The sequence below is a fragment of the Haemorhous mexicanus genome, chromosome 3, assembly GCF_027477595.1.
Source record: "Haemorhous mexicanus isolate bHaeMex1 chromosome 3, bHaeMex1.pri, whole genome shotgun sequence".
Classification (NCBI taxonomy): domain Eukaryota; kingdom Metazoa; phylum Chordata; class Aves; order Passeriformes; family Fringillidae; genus Haemorhous; species Haemorhous mexicanus.
The window spans coordinates 3,103,112-3,124,384 of record NC_082343.1 but is presented as its reverse complement, the minus strand read 5'-3'; the positions used below and the strand labels follow the sequence as shown (position 1 = coordinate 3,124,384).

Below are 21,273 nucleotides of genomic sequence, written 5' to 3'. Positions count from 1 at the left end.
GAACAATATAGTTGGAGGCAAAGTGCTTATCGGAATATTCACAAATAAAGGCTTCCATTTATGCCAGCGCTGGAGATGGGAGGTTAAACAGTTGGGGGTGGGGAGGTGTAGAAAAAAGGTTGAAAACATTGGTTTAGTAGCTACAGATGTGAATTTGAATCCAATTACATGAAAAGCAAGGGGGGGCTGAAGCATGAAAAGATGCTGTTTCCTTCTGTTTGGCTAATCAATAGGTTAAAGGGTTAGTAAAATTAACATGTTAATAACATTCATTTTGCTATTTACGTACCGGTCATAGTATCTGCAGAGAACTATGTCTTGTGAGTAATCCACGTGTTATTATGCCTGGTTTTTTCCCTTTTTCATCTGAAAGGCTGAAATGGTCAGTATATTTTTTCCCCCAGTGTGATAGAAACTAGCTTCTCAAGTCTCTAGTTTACCCTACCTTTCTTATTTAACTTCTTAAATCCAACCCATCCAAGGTTTGGGTGAATTTTTTCCTTTTTTGAATACAAAGCTCCCCTACCTCAAAGAAGAGGGACAATGCAGTCCCCGAGCTCAGCACAGATCCGTAGCACCGATGTCCCAGGGGAGCACGTTGGCACCAGGGAGTCACAGCAGCATCTCAGAGGGAACGGGTTCCTCGGAGGAAGCTCATCCTCCTGCTGCTTCCTCCATCATCCCTGGTGCCACAGGACCCCCAGCCCCTGGCACTGCTCTGTGCCCACAGGCAGGGTGGCTTTTGCCTCCCGCGCTCCCTCCCTCGCTCGCATTCCCACTGCGCTCCCACCACTCTCCGAGCCGTAATTTAGCCCACACTTATTAATCAGTGCACATAATTTGTCTCTAATGCTGTCAATTTAAGATGGCAACCTGACTTTTTTTTGGAGGGGGCAGGGTCAACAATTTAATGAATCTCGTCTGCATTTTAATTCAGACCTAATAATCTGCCTCTGGCAGTTTTCTTAGAAAAGCACAAGGTTTTCCAGGATTTTCTTTCATCAAATCCAGCACAATGGGATGTTTACCTTCCTGCCTTGGATGTGCTCAGCCCAGGGTAAGTCACACACAGACCTACCTTAATCAAACTGGGACATGGCCTAAATCTCCTGATTTGGCCTTTGAAGAGCTTTCCTGGGGAGGAAGGAGAAATCTGGGGCTGTGCAGTCCCTTTTCTGCACAAATTGGTGCCCAGTTGTAGGCACAAAACCTCAGACTTCCATGATTCACTGCCCCTCATGGAATAACTTCACAAATGGTCAGAGCATCCAAGGCACAGCTCCAGAAGAGCTTTCTTTAGCTATCCCCATGCTTTTCTTTTTGTCCTTCCTACAGTAAAGTCCCACAGGAGGGAAAAAAACATACAGAGAGGAAAGAGGGAGCAGAAAATTCCATCCTCCTGATGAACCAGCATGGATGGGTTTGTCTAATTGCAATGGCAGGAGGATTGCACCCAACGGAGCCACTCAGCAGCCTTCCCTAGGTCAAAATAAATAAAATTCCCCAAAGCAGAGGCTCTGGATGCCCATGTCAGATGTAAGCAGAATAGACTTGGTTATTAGGAGTGCTGTGACTCTGCCCAGCGCTGACAGGAGCTCCTGCCTGGCTTTCAGTCACCACTGTCACTCGCCCTGACAACGCGGGCACTTAATGTATGCACGGCCCTGCTGCACACGTAGCTGCAACTCCCAGCACATTGTGCTGTTTACCCCTGCTCTTTTGTACCAGGGCCTGCAGTAATTTGCCTTCCAGTACCACAAAATTCCTCAACTTAAAAAATTTTGCCCTCATTTTGTTTGCCCTTAATAAAAGAACAACCCTTTTTCCAGCCCTGCCACCAGCACAGCCACCGCACTCTGCAGCATCACAGACACAAAAATGTCACATTTCACATTTCCATCAGAAGGGTCTCCTATATATTTTTATGCATATCCTTCATCTCTCTCTGCCACACATTATTTCTTCCCCTTTAACAGCTGCTTAGCTTATTTTATGACTTCTGAGCAGTACTGGAAGGGGCATTCCTGCAATGTACCCAAGTACAGACAGTAACAGCAGAGGGGTTTTATGTCCCAAATTTACCTCCTAGTGCTGGTACCTCTGACTGCCAACACAAGGTGCTCCTAAGCACCTACTGCTTCACAGACCTCCAACAGCTCCAGTCCAGTGGCTCTCTTGAGTTTTCCAGGAGGAATTATCTGTCATTTGAATGATTTACCACTCATATTCATTATTGTCCTCTACTGCAAAACTCTGCCAGACTCAGGTGCCTGCCCTCACCACCCATTACAAAGCAGCCCCATCTGCCATACCATTAATGCCACTAAGTCTATTCCATTTTCCAACCTAAACTCCAAGCTGGGAATCAAATGAGACAGAAAACCAAATGAGCTACCCCAGGTAAAGCATATAATTTCCTGGTACATAAGCATCTTTCTCTAGGAACTTAAAAAACCCCAAAGATAAAATATTTCTCTTAGTTCAGGCATCTCCCAAACACAGGGGTAAGGTCAGTAGAAGGATGCAATGGGAAATTCAGTGAAATTCTCTCATCTCAGTTGCAGGTCTACATTCAATGGGCTCGTGTTAATGCCCTTTGCTTTAGCTGCTGCAGTGTCAGAGTGATATAATCCAAGCAGAGTCACCTGAAGTAGTCCATAACACGCTACTTAGTTTAAATTCCTTTGTCTGGCCACAAATGTCCAGTTCTAGCTAAAAGCTTGAAAGTGAGACAAATGGTAAAATAGACACTTCAAGAGAATAAAATTGTGAAGTGCTCAGGTAGCACTGTGGAGAAGGGAGTTTCAATTCAGAGAGCTTTCCAGATGAAACAGACAATTAAACCCTTATTGAAAAGAGATTCTGCCATCCCTCCTTCGTTTCTTTTTTTTTTCTCCCTTTAAAGCAGGGAGAAAATAATACTGGGAATTTAGAAACATGAATTTTTAAAACCTAATAAGCTACACTAACAATCTACACAATTCCCTTTTATTAAAATATTTATTTGGAAATGCAGGATTTGTGATGAGGGCAGGCTGAATGCTGTTTGTGCAGGGGGCTCATTGGGACCCCCAAGGCCAGGGCTGTCTTCAGCCATCCTTGGCTCAGCCCTGGAAAGGTTCCCCTCCTTTTCCCTGCACATCCTGGAAAGGAGCAGACCATGAATGGCACATTTATGGCATTTATGAGGCAGGGGCTGCAAAGCACCCTTTTATATCCATGGGGACAGAGAGAGAAGGAGCAGCGTCAGCAGTCTGCAGGAATGGAGACCTGGGAGGCTCCAAGCCTGAAGCACTTTTCCTGGCCTTGCCAAACACCCCAGTGCTCCACCAGAAGTGCTCCTGAGACCAACTTGCATCTGACAAAAGGTGCTGATAGACATATTCCATGGATATGTTTTCCTGGGCACCTCCAGCCACACCTATGTTGCTCACTGTAGGACCTCCATGTCTGCTTTACTGTTAGTACAAAAAGACACTTAGAAACTCCTGAGGGAAAAAAAGCAGCATTCACACATTCTCAAAGGGAAGAAAAACCACATTTCAGTAGTGGTTACACTTTTCAGTAGTAGATACAGAAGTAGTTGTAGGCTCAATTTCCTTTCCCTTCCCTTCTCACCTTGCTCTTGTCCCAGTACCAAATACATTCAAACTGAACAAACACTTTCCTACCAGCCTGCTTCATGCCTCGTGCTTTTGGCTCATCTTTTATTGGAATTTTCTGCAATCTTTTTGACCTAGCCCAGTTTTCTTCTCCCTCTGCCTCCCTTCCTATATTTCCGTTCCGTGTGACTAAGCTCCAGCCTTCTCCCTCTTGCTCTCACACACAATGCTATTAAAATTAAATCCTTTTGTGCAACTCTCTACTTTATTATAGGTCTTCAAGCCATTCCTGAAATCCCAAGCCAGTCTTTGTAGAGTCTTAGTTCACCTGAAGGCAAACTTCAGCACATGGTTTGCTTCAGATAAGGCTCCTTCTCCCCACCAGTAGGGAGTTCACCTCCAAAGGTTGCCATGTTTTTCTGCACACAAAATGACCACACAAAAGAAATGTGCATGTTCCTTTCTTGCAACACAAAAACATGCACAATATAAAATATAAAATAACATAAAAGGACTGGTCTGATTGAGGAGAATCAGCCCTGAAGGAACCCAGTGAAGAAATCAGTGCTGCACTGCCTCCCTGCACCAGAAATCCTGCCTTGGATTTCCAGGGATGAAAAATGCCTGAAAATATCAGTAGGCTCCCAGGTAACAATGGATGATGCCTCCCATTTTTGAAGGAGAGAGAATTTAAACCACCAGATCTTCCACCACGTGCTCCTCTACCTGTGAAAGGTGTCCCAGCTCCCTGTGTGCAGCAGAGAGGATGGACTTTACCTCATACTGAGCAAAGCTCCTAACCATGAGCAGGAGTGCAATTTCTCACCAGTCTCCCAAACCACCTCCAAGCCCCATCTATTTTCAGCACCCCGACAATACTGTGATCTGTAAGTCCTCAGCAGGCTGAAAAGTGGTGACAGAAGTCTCAGTTGATGACTAACACACTCAAGGATGTTCCTTTGGGACAACAAAGATAACAGCGCCCAGAGCAAAACTGTCAAGAGAAAGAGGGAAAGAGCTTCAAGGGAAAAAAAACCTTAATATTGAACTCACCAGTGTGAGTTCTCATGCAAGAATTGTTTTTCTTCCTTTTTTTCTGAAAAATAAACTTGTCTTGGAACAACTGAAGGTGACATCATCACCACTGGACTCACCACTGTCAATTACAAGCGCATACAAAATGGGAGGAAGTTGTCAGGGGAGAAGACAAAGATGAGGCCATTGAGTCAGGAGAGGAAAAGCAGACCAGAACCTTGGGACTAGGACACTTGCCCCTTCCTCCTTCCAGTGCCCAGGTACCAGATGAGCAGTAAGATGTGAGGATAAAAGCTGTGATTAAACAGCTTAACTGCCCTGAGCTCCAAGAGCGCTGCCCTTTGCCTGTCTCTCCACAGAGGCAGTGCCAGGAAAGGACCAGAAGAAAGGATTTGAAGGTAGTGACTCCAATTCAGTAATAACCAGCACAGAGCTAGAGACCCTGGCCCAGAAAGGACCAGGGACACATAGTTCCTGAGGGGAGCTGAATTTGGGGAGCTGCCTCCAAAGAGCCTGCACTAGCATGGGAGTGGAGCCAATGTCCTGGGGAAACAGCAGCACAGCTGCAGGCACAGCAGGAGGGAAACCCACCAGGAGCAAGCAGAGAGAAGGAGGCTCCTCAGAAGAGGGACAAATGCCAACCCCAGAGCTGGCTGTGAGCAACCCCTTCTCAGTCAAGCTCTGTTCGGTGATGTGGGGAAGGGGGAAGACTCAGAAAACTCCTTTTGCAACAGGAAGTCATGACTGGAAATATCAATTTTGATACTGAAGCCCAGAAGAAGAAGTGACTAAACACAGAGGTGTCTTTCCTACACTGTGGATTTGCCAGGCTGCCTCAACTTCCCTCTCCTTGGGCGCTGCAATGCAGTGAAAGCCAGGTGCTTTGTAAAATGAAAATGCTGCAGAAGCTCTAGGTGCAAATGCAGCATGTGCAAAAGCCCTTTTATTCAAACTGTGCTACTTAACGAAGTGGTTTGTGAAACCACTTTCGAGCCTTCAGCAATTTTCCCTGCTTGAAGAAATCATTTTAGCATCTTCTTCATGGGTTGTTCATAGACTTCAAGCCTCCACGTTCACCTCATGGTGTCACCTGCAAGGGCACTGCAGGCTGGGGACCACAAGTACAGCAGCACTGGAAAGTTCATTTCACATATTATTTCAGCCCCAGTACTTAATTCTGGGAGGAGGTGATTTTGCATCAGAATGAGACATGCTGGGTACAAACCACAGATTACTTTTCAGAGGAGTTAATCTTCCTATCCATTATCTGGAGTAATTCAAAAAGCACAAAAAAATGGAACTGTTCTTGAAGAAAGAATTCATGTTCAGGTAATTACAAATAACAGACACATCTGGTTATCTTAATTGTTTGGGAATGTCTCAATTATCTAAGAATGTTTTCATAAGGACTCAGAGACAGTAAAACTTTCTCACGGCAGATTGCATTCACTGATGAGAGGAAATTCAGTGGAGCTAAAACACTGGAGTGTGCTTAGACCCAGAGAGCACTTTCAGTCCCGTTGGCAATGAGCTTTATTCGCCTCTAAAGTACCACAGACTATGAAGTGAGAAATGGGAAAGTCCCACACAGGCAGCAGCAGCCCCTTTCTCTGCTAGCTGCAGCTTTTCCAGCACTCCTATGAAAATGAAGGTGTTTTTGTGTACTGATGGTTCAGCCAGAAAAATGACAGCAGTGATTTTTCAGGCATCTGCCCTGAAGAGAGGAGAGTCAAGTAACGGCCCTTGTCCTGCCTGAGGGAAGTGAAGCATTTGGTGGCTGGTGAGTGGCACCCCTTCCCTCACAGATATTTGGGGTGTCTCCTGCCCAAGGGGAGCTCATTGAGAGGAGCTCCTGCACAGCTGAATTCACCTGAACAGAGCAGAGGCTGCTCATTAGAGCCCAGAGCTGAACCTCAGAGAGGGGGACTTTTCAACCACCTCAGGCAGAGCCTGGTCCCAGTGGAGCTCAATGTTTCTTCATGTAGCCTGCAAGAATCAGCAGTCAGCCACTGGGAATTACCTCCCACAGCTCCAAACTGCCTGTGTGCAGAGGGGTGGCAGGCGAGGCACAGAGGGGAGTTCTGTGCTTTTGCCAGGGTGGCTGTGCCCCACTGATGGAACTGGGAGGTTTCTTACACGTCTGTCCCCTAGTTTGTTCCACTCTTCCACCTGGGCCATGGCCACCTGGCTCTGCTCTTTCCTGACAAGGGCTGGAGAAGCTCTCAGCTCCTGGCTTGCTCGTGCCTAACCAGCACCTTTGTGAGGCAGACATGACTGGGGTGAATCCTGTGACTGGAGCGAATGTCCCCCCGTGGCTCATGGCAGCAGCCAGGAGGGGTGTGCCGAGGCTCCACACAAATCCCAATCAATATTATTTATCTGGCTGATCGTGTGAGCCAGCCACATCCCCTCCACCTAATGCCCACTCCCATCCCCTCCACCCTGTGGGTATCAGCAGGAGGGAACCTGATGTATGCTGGTAATTATCTGCTGCTGAAAAGAAGTGCTATTTCTCTTATTTTTGTAATGCAGATCAATGCACATGTCACTACTGAAAAGCTGTGTCATTTAGGATGGAGCATTAACTGCTAGGAATGGATTTTGAAGCTCCCCACTTGTGGGTGGAATATTTTCTGGAGGAGTTGAGCCTTTCGAATGCTGAATTTCATTTATCCCACTGCCTCTTTAAGAGTAGTCAGTGGAGGAGAGGGTGTTTGAGAAAGTGACAGTTTGTCATCTCCTTCCCCAGCGAGCAGGAGCTGGGGACAAAGTGGTGGCAGGGAAAGAAGCAAACTGGCACAGGGAGGTGACAGAGGGACATGGCTGGCTTTGCAGCAGCCCTGCAATGGGATGCAAGAATGGAGAATCCAGAGGGCAGCTCATGGAGGGAGAGAAGGAAGGTGTTCCTGTGAGCAAAAACATGGTAAGGCACCCAGGGAAAGAACAGAAGGAAGGCTTGAAAAAGGGCAAAAGCTGGATGCTGCACTTGAGAGAGGTGCAAATCTGGAAATCAACACACACACACACGGACACCCACACACCCTCCTCCTGCCAAATTTGCTACCCAAGAGCTGTGCTAGCATGGACTATCCAAAAAGGGTCCATTTGATTTACAGTGAGAGGGAAGAGTTTTCCAAGTTTCCTTCTATTTTTCGCAGGAATGAAACAGAAACTTCTCTGGAATCTTGCTCAGAAAGTGAAAACAAACTCTCCTTCTGTCCATCAAGCCCAACTAAAGAGAAGCACATAATGGTCACAAGCTGGAGTTCACTGTCGTTCCTCACCAAGAAAACCTCAAAATCTGTCACATGGGAACTCAGTATCAGTTGACAGCTATGTAAATTATGAACTCCAGTTCTAACTGGGAATTTTTACTAACCCTCCTTCATGCCTTAAGGATAACCTGGTCACCATCAAACTGCAAAGCAACACAGTGCCCTAAAATGAAGATTTTGGCAAAGCAATTACTCAAGTGCTGCTATTCTGCACCCAAGATCACAAATTAATGTGCTCCTCCTCGCTCATGCTGCTCCCTTCCTCAGCCCCACAGGTGAGGGTGTTGACAAACCTGAGACACACTGAGCATTAATAAAACATGACCCATCCCTTTCCCCACTTGCTATTTGCCATTGTTAAAACAGGCATTTGCCTTACTTTACAGCTATGATTTTTAGAGCATATGTTCACTATGTACGGCTCCTTTTTGAAAGTTCTGTTACTCTTTGGAATTGCTCAAAAATGTCAATATTCTTTTGAGTACTTGATATTTACAGTTTGATATTTAAAGTGTGCAATTTGTTATCTAAATTGCATAGCACACATTCAGCTTCCCGACTGAATGACCTAGCTTTTATAAACCTTCCCAGCTTTCACAGGAAAAGGTTTTGTTTAGACACGAAACACCTTTCCATGATTAGACAAATATCAGCTACCTTGGAAAAGCATTGCAAAAAAGGGTTATGAACAAAGAGAAATAGAAATTATATTTAGAACTCCACAGAGATGCAAATAGTTATTCCCTCCTTCACCTACAGCCCATACGTAGTGCCCAGATTGTTTTTCTTTTTTACTGATGTTGATTTTCTTTTCATACTCAGAAAAGAAGACACATGGCTAGTTTGAAAGCTGATCAGATCCCTCGTTCATTTGAAAAGCTTATTTCTAAATAGTACTTGCAAATATGTGATGAGCATAAATTTGGAAACTGCTGAAAAACTAGTTCTGTGTGTCATAACACAGGGTGTTGGGTTTTTTAATGCAGGACTGGAGGATGAGGAAAAGCCAAAGTCCTGCCCAAAACCCACCCCGTAGTGACCAACCAGAGGAGGATCGGGGAAGCAGCATTTTCCTGGACACGTTCCATGTCCCTTTTCACTCGAGCAGACAAGTACATATGACCTCTCTGCAATGATTCAGGGTTTCAAAGCTGTCTCCTTAAGCCTCTTGATCACCACTTGTCCCTCCCCATTGACAAGCTAAGCACTTACAAGTTTTGAAGCCTCCTTGGCTCACTTTTAAATTTTCCTTTCCACATCTTATGCCAGCAGTTACCCAGAGGGAGAAAAAAAACCTCACCATATCCATCCTTCAAAAAGTCTAACTTTCACTCTGCTAGTCCTAATCCATTATCTAGGCCCACTAATGTGTACTACATCATCAGAGAAGCAATGCTCTGATGATGTAGTACAGCCCATGTACATGTACATCATCAGAGTTATATCCTTCTGATCTGCCTGTGGGTTTAATAAGCATTCCAGATGGCTTGCTATGCCTGAAGCAAGAATGGATAATCACACAACTCTACCCTCAAAACAATAATAAAATAAGGACACAGTAGCACAGGGGCTCGTGCCTGCCAAAAACATTCAATAGACTGTATAATACAATAGTCCAATGTGATTGGTGAGGCACATTTATACCTTCGCTGTTCACAGGTGAAAGGGACCAGGTTTTAAATAAAACAGAGGTTACAGATCCGTGGTGTTGTTGTGGGTATTTCCTGGGGAACAGACGTGGGGCCCACAGCTGTACCCCCACAGTGCACCACACCCGGACAGGAGCGAGGCCAGAGCCTCTCCAGAGCCGTGCAGGATGTGCACAGCTATTCTGTTATCTCCTGGATTTGCAGGGTATCCATCAGCCCAGCTTCCAGCCATCAAGCACAGCAGCAATAAGTGTCACCAAGCCTCTCCTGCCCAAGTAAAATTGTTCCTTGGTGGGGGTTGCTTGCAGCAAGTAGCGTGAGCAGCCACGCCTGCCTGCTGGTGCTGTGACAGCCCCGCTGCCGCTCCAGAAATGGCATTTTCCAGCCAGGCACCATTGCCCCTCTCCTGCCACCCTGATGTGCCACAGCCAGGCAGAGCAGGGAGTGCTCTCTGTTAGTCCCAGCGTTATTTAAAGACCTCTAAATTCAAAGTGCTTGGCGGGGAAGGAGGGTGTTTGTGGTTTGGGTTTTTGAAAAGAAAAAAGTGTGCATGAAGTAGGAAAAAAAAGAAGTTAAGAGATGGAGGCTCTGTTTCTCCTTCACTTGAAGAAGTGAGGACAGAAGGAAGGAGAAGCAAAGCAGCCCTTTGATTCAGTCCCCAGGAGTGCCCTCTCCAGGAATCACATCTGTGGGACAGGACACAGGCACGGTGGCACTCATCCTGTCCCCAAGAGCAGAGCAGACCCTCAGAGCTGCTGAAAGATGAGTTCAGGGATGCCTTGCAATCAAGAGAATTTTTGACATGAACTCTGGCAGGGATGGGATTTCCATCTAGGGTTGCAGAGAACGACCAGATACCCAGAGAGGCACAAGCACATCCGTCCTTGTAGGAGGAAGAGGCACCTCATATCCCAGCTCCCAGCAGATTTCACTCGGAGAAGAGCAGCTCGTTGACGTCAGCCATTTAGCACTGATGGGTATTTTTTTCCCTGGCCAAACAAGTGGGTTCTACTTTAGCTTTAACATTAAATGCTATTAAATGAAATGAATACAGCATGTTTCCATCGTACGTGTTGCTGGAGCTGCTGTGACAGCTGAGAAGCTGCTAGGCATGATGTGTCAAGAAAATGTACCAGGAGAAAAGTACATGGAGCTACTGTCAAAAATACAAGCGGGTTTGAGAATGGCATCTCGGTTTCAGATGCTGCTGAAATTATTTTTTAATTGCATCTGTAAACCCAGGCAGATCTTTAAGGGTTAACTGCACACAATGTAATGAATTCAATAATGATGAGTTAAAAAAGGTCTAATTAGCAACTAACCACTTTATTATGAAAGGAAATGGTAATGAATTTAATAGCTCAAAATCATTAACAATATTTAGTTTGCTGGTACTTGTTCTCTATTATCCTCATTAATATGAACATTTAATATGTTTTAAAATGGATTTGTAATACTTTCTGTACCATGAGGTTACACTGACAAAAAGAGTGTAATTATTCTGTTAATTGTAATCTCTGTCTGTTTGTGCCCCAAATAGTAGCATATTTAGGTGTTAATAAAAAAAAAAAAGAAAGAGTAATTAAAGGAGGGAAGTTTAAAAATGTAATTAAACAAACTCTAAAATTGCAGGCTAAATCACTCTGAGGAAAAAGTTTTGGAAGTGAGATCTCTGAAAAACAAGTTTTGTCTACTAAGATCTTTTCTCATTAAAAAAGAACAGAGAAAGGAAATAGAAGCATTACCGCTGTTTATCCACAATGAATATTGAAGTGGTCCCTTCCCAAGCTGGAAAGGGCTCCAGGCTGCATATTCTGGGACAAGTGCTTGTGAGAAGAGAGTCTGGCAAGTGAAGGTGCTCTCTGACACTGCCCCACGAGTGTGAGATCACAAGTGTGATCTCCCTGTGTGAGATCCTGTGGGGATCCAGTCACCTGCTGCTCCTAAGACACTCAAACCCCATAATTCATCTCACAAAATATCACATCAACCATCCAACCCTCCCCAGATCTCCTGAACCTCTGCTTCCAAATAGAAATATCTTCATTTATTGCCCCAAGCTTGCTGTTGCTGATGGTATTTTGCTCCTACTCCCCTTTTTTTGCACCCACCTCTTCCTACTGCATCAGATTTTAGTGGCTGATTGTTCCCAGTCAGGCCCCTCTTCAAGACCCCTCCCATTAAAACAAATTCAGTGCTCAACCTTCCTTAATGCCAGAAGGTCTCAGAGAGGTTTGCTCCAATTCCAGCCTCATCTCCTCACTGGAAACAGCTGGAAGCAGGGAAGGATGGGAGGGCAGCATCCCTCCCTCATGCCTAGGGGCACTCCATAGACATGGGTGCTCCACAGGTATGGATGCTCCATGGCTGGGAGATCCAGCACCTCCCAGGGCATGGCGGGGCTCCCCACACAGCACTTCCCATCCCTGGAAAGTGATGTACAAGGCTGACTCAAGGATCATGCCCACAATCACAGGAGGTATCAGCATTCTTCCTCAGAAACATTCCTTATCAAATCTTTTTTTAATCTTTGTGGTGCATGGTGGAGGTGGACATAAGGCCCACAGACCCCCAGGAACATTTACCATGGATCAGCCAGCTAAGGACATGGCTGTCCCTGTGTCCATGTCACTGCCCATGCTCCAGGACAGGTCCTGGCCAAGAACCCCCATCCCTTCCACATGAGCAGTCAGCTCAAAACAGACCATTCTGTGTCTAATTTTTATCATCTGAGAAAAGGAACTAAAATAAAAATGGTGAAATTAAAGTGAAGCATCTCATTTGCCCACCAATGACATATTTCAACTTTCCATTTTATAGAAAAAAGTTGTGAAGGATTCTATTTTTTTTAAACTTATTACAATTTCCAATTTTTTTTTTTTTTGAATTGCCAGTGAAGAGAAAAATATGTGATTTGCAGAGCTCTAAAAATAACAAGTTAAAATAGTTTCTGCCTCTCAAAGGAGGCCTCTTAGTCCTATAATTTCTCCAGATTTTGCCTTTCAGGATGAGTATTTTAAAGAATGATATAATGTCATTTCTATAAGTATCGTCTCATAATCTGCTGCCACTGTTGGAAATATAAGTTTAGACAGCTTGAGCAAAAGAAATACCAGCTCACTCAGCTATACTAAAAAAAAAAATAAAATAAAATATTTTAAGAAGAGCAACAGGACGTATATTCCAAAGGTGAGCAAACAGTGACAAACATTTTTGAGAATCTTTCTTTTGATTTTGATCTCTGGCTCCATTTACAGCCCTTTTGTGTTCGTCTGCTGCAAACAGTTCAGCAATGACTGTTGTGGGGGTGTTCATTCCTAGAAGGAAAATGTTAAAAAGAACACTCATATTTGGGCTGGAAGGGTGTGCACAGTATTTCATTCCATAAATAAAGAGTATAAGTGTCCAGTCAGAATAAAGCAGTATTGCTAAAATTGCAGATATCTACCTTTAGCCAGTTAAGATGAAACAAAAAAAAAAAATCTAAAATTTTTACAATTGTTAAAAATTCAAGTAGCTATTAAAAATTCAAGTTACTCAAGTGAAAAAGAACAATCAATCCATCTTCTGTCTAATCCATCTGATCCATCCCATTTTTCATTTGTAGCTGACCCTGATGATCTTTGCTCAGCAGGGACCTCTCTGGCTCCCAGGACTCGCTCAGGATGCAGGGATGCACCCAGAAAGGGGAAGGTGGGCAGTGGGGCCTCGCTGCCAGAGGGGAGCTCACCACAGAGCTCTGAGGAAAACCACTGCTTCCCTCATCTCCAAGATTAGCCCCTGCTTATCCAACAGCAAACATTTGTGGGCTGCAGGGAAAGAGGAAGGAGGCAAGTGCCAGATGGAGGGAAAAAGGAGGCTAAAAAGTGCTGTTGTGCTGGGAAATGGAAGAAAACGGGGTGAAAAGGAACACTGTATTTCAGGAACCATTTGCAGCACTTCAAACAGACCTGGGATGTGCACCCTGACTGTCTGTTTCCATAAGCCAAGGCTGAATCCATGCAAGACAGCAGTGGGATTGCTCTGGTTTGGAAGCTCTTAACAGAGAGACTTTCAAGGTTCAGAAGCAGGCCGCACAGAACAGAGCAGGCATCTAGAGCCATGCATGTTTGTAATTCAACCTGGCAATAAACCTTGACCCAAATTTGTGAGAATTTCAGAAAAGAGCCTCAAGATTTTGCTTTGGAAAGCGGGACTGCCCTTCCTGGTTCCTTCTCATGCTCATCATGACAAGACACAATCATGTGAGAAAGATTCAAGATTCAGAAATTATTGAAAGAAACGGAGCTGGTCCTTGGACCTTCAGCTCAGTTGGAAAATGCAAGTTTTCTTCTTGGTAATAGTGAAAACAGATGCAACTAGAGCCACAATGTCTCCCCCTTTCTGCAGAGGAAAAATGGCAGTGAAAGCCAAAAAAATAAAAAAAATAAAAACATTTTAAAAAGGTGTCTCTTGGTGCCAGGAAGCCTCTGCTCTCTTCTGTAAAACAAACAAGAAAGGACACAATATTTCTTCTCTGTGTTGAGGTTTTATTGACTGAAATGCAGGTTTGTATCATGCCCACCTTTGCTTTGCAAGTGCACAGTGAATGTGTGGTTTGCAGGAGAAGAACAGAGCTTCTCCCTGGCGGGCAGTGCTGGTTCCCAGAGAGGGCTGCCAGCTCCAGGAGAGCTGCTACTCTTTCACCCTGGCAATTGCTTTCCTCACCCTACCCAAAAGGAGGACTGCATGGAGAGATGAACCTTTCCCCACAGAGACATACAACTATCTCCTCATGAAATTGTAAGAGAGGTTCTGTTGCAGAATGGAGGACCCTAACAGAATAAATCTCTCTGCTTTGGGAACAGTGGAGAATTTGTCATTTACAGTCATTTTCCTAATGGAGAGCTCATTCTTGTAGTTATATTCCTTAGACAAGAGCTAAATGGAAAACAAACATCTCCTCCCCAGCTTGGGATGCCACCTCTCAAGCATGCAGATCCTGAGAGCTCTCCAGAAGATGTGGTGCCCCAAATGGCTGCTCTTCAGGGACACCTGAATATGTTCAGGTCTTAAAAAGGGACTCCCACAATTCCCAGCCTGGATGGTCTCAGCATTCCAATGGCACGAGCGGGTGTTTTTAACACAGCAGAGTCTCTCTGTGCATATTTACAAGCAAACAGCTGTTGTTGTAGATAGGGACAGGAGAGCCTTCATCTCCACATCACCAGGAGATTTATTGTCACCACCTACCTAAGGCCTAAACAGCCTGCCCATTTTATGGCTCACAAACTTGGGTTAGTCATTGATCTCGTCGTGTGTAGAAAATCCTAAAATTTTCTGGCTCCCGCTCCAGCCTTCACTAACACAGATTTCCCACTATAAATTCAAGTGATCCATCATCTGAGCTCTTACATAAGCCCTTTTACTTCCTTCTCACCCTCTAAGTCCTAACTACCTAAGCTACAGGTAAATGACAAAGGTTTTGGTAGATCCTGGAAGAACACTGAAAGATTCCTCTCCCCCTCTATAATTTCTTGTAAACAAAAAACACTCAATCAAGACTTGCTTAAGGCTCAGAGGTACATTTAACACCCAACAGCACAAAGCAAAGGAACAATACAACTGTGCATTTGGCAGTGCACCACTGCAATAATTTCCAGGGTAAATGATCTGGCAATTTTAGCCACATGGATAATATTCAGGCCAAGGTGGCTAAATTCAGCCTGGCCTGCATCTGACTGAAGAAATCTGTCACATGTCCACAGACACAAAGATGCACAATACCCCTGACTCCACCCATGGCATATGCCAGCCTCCATCTTTTGGGTTATCAAGGCTAATTGCAAACCACCAAAAATACTCTGACATATCTGCATAGTGCTATCTCGTGAGCTGTGATTTATTTTACTAAAAAAAAAAAAAAACAAAAAACACAAAAAGACTTTAGGAAGGAAAACAAAGTCATAAAGTTGTCTAAGGCAATCAATCCAATTCTATTCATGTCCAGTCTTTCTTTGCACACTGGTCATTATTAACCTTGCCCCTTTCTGGGCACCCAGCAGGGTTTTTTCAGCCTTGCTGTCACCCTATGTATGAGCCAGGAGAAGGTGGGAACATGCAAAGAACATTATCCTCTTGGAAAGGCTGTGAGCTGAGTGATGTTATCACCATAATAGCTGCACCCATGGCAGAGCAGACCTTGCCTTCCAGATGTATCCCTGGGCAACCCCACTGCCAAAGGAGTCTCTCATATCCCTGCCCTTTGTTTGGGCTGACCCAAGAACTCTTGCCTCAAGCAATTTTTTTGGTCCTTGCACATGGAATTATTGTGAGCAAAGGGTGTGTTCCGTGGAATAACATGAGGATGGTGGGACCCCAGACTCACCTGAAAGGAGGTTTTTCTCATGAATGAAAAACATGGACAATGCACCCCAAAGGAAGCACAGTGTGCACATCCTGCTGCTCACTGTGCCATGGTCCCACCACCAAAGCATGTCCTACTGAATTTAATAGGCCATTACCAGGCTCCTGCTACCTCCTTCAGTTCCCAGGGGAACCCACCAGTGACTCATAGGGCATTTCCAGAGAGTCTGTGGAAATCCTTTCTCACTGTATTTGTAATACCACAGGCTTCTAAGAGAATTTCTTCAAAGCTCTAATGCATTCCTTTACCTCCCAGAGCTTTGATAGTGTAGGTCTTCTCCACAAAGCCCAGCAGGCAAGGGTTGTGCTCCTGGCTCCTGAACCAGCAACCCTGGCTGTATTCCTCAATCCAAGTTTTAAACTTTTTTAATACACTTGTTATTTGCAGGGTATGACATGGGAATGGACCTGGCTGGTGGCAAAAACTTGCATTTCTTCTTTGAAAAGGTCTATATTAACGGATCAAAATACTTTTTTTTTAATAGCTTAATATATATATATTTATAGTAAATACAGGGCAGTGGTCCAAGCCTTCCATAGTCAGTGAAATGAGGCACCTTTGAAAGATGAATTTGGTACCATGACCTTGACTCACTCTCTATACCCAGAGGAAAAATTGTGAATGTGTCCCATAATGTCTTTTAACAACTTTTATGTCTCATATTAGTCCTGCATGGTATTGCCATATACATCTCTACAAACACAATACTACACTATACACACATGAAATTCACAAAGGCATCCCAAACACTCTTGGGTCATTTCCACATTCCTATATGCAGGGCAGGAATTTCAGCACTCTCTTGGTGCAATCCACAACAGCCCATCCCATAACCTGTTTTTTGTTGGTAGCCTCCTAAAAATATCAGTCTGCATTTATGAAATCAGCTGCAGTCTGCTGCTTATGCCTTGGAGTGGAAGGAAAAGCTCAGCTTGCCCCAAGCACTACTTCACCTGGAGTTTGGGTGGTCTCAAGCCAAGACCATACAGAAAAGGCTACAGAAAAACACTCTGTTTAATGACATAAGCAGTGTTTTTCTTGAATCACAGGCAGTGGAAATTTCATCTCTGACTACCAGCAGTCTAGGCTGAACACACATCAAAAAAGACTGAAAAAATGTTTTGGGGGGAGAGACTGCAACTTGTCCACTCACATTCTGACTTTTTAGGACACTCCTGTCAATGTCTGGCTGTTTGCTTTTCCACCAGGAAGCATGGGAAAGCAGAGAGCTCACGCAATTTGAACACCTCCTGTGCTTCAGTTTTCTCCTTTTTCTTTGCTCTCCTCATCTCTTGGGGGTTTGATCCACAGAGATCTTTGGGAAGGTTTATTTTTTCTACCTACAGAAGCTTTGCCCATTAATGAAAGACTTATCTAGTGAGATGACATCATCATGTTTTCATAACCTACTATTCCCTGAATCACCCTGATCCTCAGCAGGGAATTTTTTGGTTTGATAAAGCTAGTACTAAGATGAACATGCCACCTGTGACAGTAAATTAGTTCCTATTTAGGGCTTCTGATGAAGTTTGGATAAGCATCAGAAGAGGGTTTTTAACTGTTTCAAATGCAGGGTAAGAATCATTTCCAAAGAGGTGGAAGCACAAAAAGGCACTGTGTTCCTCATCTATGCATCCACACCATCCCTCTGGGGGAAATGTCTACAGACACCTCCACTTGGATGGCTGGAGACAGTCCCTACCAGGGCATATTTTAGGAACCTTGCAGGGCAGTATCTGTTCTAATGAAGAGCAACCAGACCTTTTTACTTCCTTGAAAGATGCACTGTCTTATATGGTTTCAACACACTGGGTCTTCTCTGTGCAGACACACACAGTGCTGGCAAACCTGGCCAAGAAACACTCTTGTTTCCAAGAAATGGGAGTTTACAGCTACCAGCACAGACCCACGCAAGAAAAAATTTTAAAAAACCTAAAGACAAACCCAAAAAGCAAAAAGAGCACAGCTCCTCAGTGCCCTGCTACTTCTAGGCTCCAATAATTCTGTTAAAAAGCAAAGTGCAAGCACACCCATCTCAATCCTCTCATTTTAAACGTGGTCAGAATTAGCCCACTGCCAGCATCCAAAGGTGCAGACCTTGCTGCTCTAAAGCTCCTAGAGCTGTAAGGCTCTGGGAAAGGACAGGAACCATAAAAAGCCTGAGCTGGGAGGCAGCTTTAATGCTCATGTTCAGGCCTCTAGTAAGTTGGCCCACAAAATGTAATGAGACCTCCTGCTTAGCCAGGGCTCTGATTTCCACAGTTTGTGCCTGCAGCACTCTTATATTTTATAAGCCATATTAATTCACCTCTTGCACTGGGAGGTTGGGGCAGTGGCACACTGTCTAATAATGGAACATATTTGTTAATACTAATAGACATTTGTAAAACTACCACATGCCCTCACAGCCTTCAAGTCAGAGGACAGGATGCTTGCTAGGCTTGTGAAATGTATGATGTAAAACTTGGGATGTTTTGGTTACTACATATCTCATTTATTTTTACTGTCATCACCCTCCCTGGTATATAATACCTGCTGCATGCAGAGTGAAATATTGCAGATGTTTTCAAAATAATTCTGGGCTGGTGGAGAAACCAAAAGGTCTCTTGTGCGTAAGGTCTGGTTATTTTCAATTCCAAACAAGTAGGTAACAAAGTTTCTGTGTGCTGGTATTTTAAAAGGCCTGGATTCCTCTGTGCTGACTCATACTTCCACTGCCCACCCAAAAACTCACCTCTGAGAACTTTGAGAGAGACTTCAGCCATTTTGATACCCTCAGGATTCAGGAATGAAGAGTAAAAAGATAAAACTAGTTTTAACTATTCATTAGTTTTTGGTACTTCAGATAATTTGTGCAATGGCTTCAGGGGTTTAATTGAATCACTTTTCCCACCTTGTCTTAATTTTAATTATGCAGCAATCATTTTTACCAACCTGTGCAAAGGAGCCATATGAAAATGTGACATATGACAATACACATTTACCTAAGCTCTAGGACTACTGTGACCTACAGGCAATTAGCTACTGCCTCCAGCACTCAAACGACCAATTAAAGAGTTAACAAAATGCCCTCCAAATCACCTACATGTTCGGGTTTTTGGACTGCCATGAACATTATACTTCAACTGATATAATTTTTGACTGACTGATTTACTAAGTCTGCATTGGCTAAAATTCTTACAGCCATGCCTGTAAAACTGAAGAATCAGGTTTTATGAGGTGCTTTCATTGTCATTAAAGACTATCCCACCTTAGCCCTTTCCCTAACAAGACAATCTTGCAGCAGTCATTACAAAATGTGATCCCAGCTTGTCATCAGGGAAAAAATGGCTTGCTAGGTCAATGAGAACTGCACTAAGTTCATCTCAAGGATGTAAGACATCCGTCTGCGTGGCTAGCAGCCAAGAACAAAAAAATTAAAGAGCCACAAAGGATTGGGGTTTTTTAGAGACTTGGCTCCCAAAGTTTTACAGGTAGCCCATTCCAGAACTCCACGGAGATTGAATCAGTAGTAACAAATGGATGCCTTTGCATCTCTTCATGATTTACAGTGTACCAGTGAGCATTTCACTGCAGACAACAGATCATCAACAGCCTGAAGTGCACAACACAAATGACCCCAAGACAGACAATTTCAAAGAAAAATAGATTCAGATGTGTGCTTGCATGGGAATAAGAGAGATCCAGGACACAGCTAATTATACCAGCTGAGGGAGAAGTGCAGGGTGGTAATCTGCCCAGGAAATGCCGAGTTCCAGTCCCATCTCAAGCAATAACTCAAGCTGTGGTTTTGTATCTCTTTTCCTCCCTCCCTCAGCTGGCAGTGGGGCTTAACAACAGCTCCCAACACATGTCACACGTGGTGCCACAAGGACTGACATTCTGAGAGTGCTCTGACAATAACAAATGGTCTGGGTGCCCACCAGTATCTCACATGTTGGGCAGCCTGGCATAACATAGAAAGGTTCTGCCATCTGTGAGCAATGTGGTCTCATGACGGTATCTCACAGGCAGAGGTGGAGTTGCAAATCATGATTCCATGCAAGGAAAAAGTGACTCTGCAGAGAAAAACACTGATCTAAGAGATTGGTACAGACCTGACACTTGCAGGTCCTCAGCTCAGCTGGTGCTGTTTCTCTGAAGCTGACTGACATCAGCCTTCACACCTGGAGGAATCTTTTCTGAACTGGAACAGAAAGAGAAGAGTGTTACTGATTTTCCTTCTCTGGCCACAAAGACCCAGTTCTGGCCAGATTTACAGGTGGGGCCCCACTGGCTTTGCAGAGCCTAGAAGGTGCCGCTCTCCTGAACCTGAAGGCACGCTGAAAAGCCAGCCCAAAAGCCACCCCAATCCTTGAGATGCCACCAGAAACTGAAGGTAGAGCTAAACAATCCAGAATGGAATTTCTTTTCCACCTCCTGCACTTTGATTACTCAGACAAGGCACATGGGGCGTGTTGGCCACACAGCTTCAGCACACAGACAGGCAGGGAGGTGAAGGGAACAGCACCGTGGAGAGAGATGAATCAGCCCAGTGACTTGGGGCTACTTGTCTCCTTTCCACCGCCTGGGAAACCAGTGTCTGGCAGCAGCAACCTGAGTGCTCCTGTTTTCCAAGCCACTGGCTTCAGGGAGCGTCATGGAGGTGACATTCTGGGCCTTCCAGGGGTTGGGGAAATCAATATTGGCAATGTGAAAGACACTTGATGACAGAGTCATAAAAATGGTGTTTTAGCAGTGGAGGAGACAAGAGGGAAATGGCCAGGTATAAAAACCAAAACAAATATATAAAAAACATACCGAAAAATTCAACCAACCACCACTAAAAGCAAAAATGAAGACAAAAAAACCAAAAAAACCTCCCAATAATGGCAAAACAAACAAAAAAACTGGAAACAAACAAAAAAAACCCAGCCAACCCTCAAAACTCCCAATGCATATTTGTCTGGCTGCATCTTCCACAAAGCCCAGTGAACAAGAGTGAAGAAAGCAACTGTTTGACATCCAGAGCTGCTTTGCTTTGAAAAATATGGAGACAAACTTAACAATGAAGAGTCGGGATTCCATAGGGTTGTTTATGTATGGAATCCAGGCAAATGCATACCATTATGTAGAAGTGTGTCTGTGTGTAATGCAGCATTAACACCAATTCTTACAGCCTTATGAAATGATATATTAAAAAGAAAGAGAGGAAGAAAGGAAAAGCAAGCTAGATTTTTTTTCCCCCCTCTTTTTACAAATATGATGCAGTTTACAGAAGCATGGTCCTTTTTTAGGAAGAACTCTAAATGCATCATTCAAATATT

At 44.3% G+C, this 21,273-nt stretch overlaps 1 long non-coding RNA gene across 1 annotated transcript in view; it reads right to left on the bottom strand.

Annotated features, from left to right (window-relative positions):
* Positions 1-20,155, bottom strand: part of LOC132324435 (uncharacterized) — a 36,057-nt gene extending 15,902 nt beyond the window's left edge. The window contains exon 1 of the long non-coding RNA XR_009485624.1: positions 20,065-20,155. This is a non-coding gene — a long non-coding RNA (uncharacterized LOC132324435). The remainder of the gene's footprint in view (positions 1-20,064) is intronic.
* Positions 20,156-21,273: the final 1,118 nt, after the last annotated feature.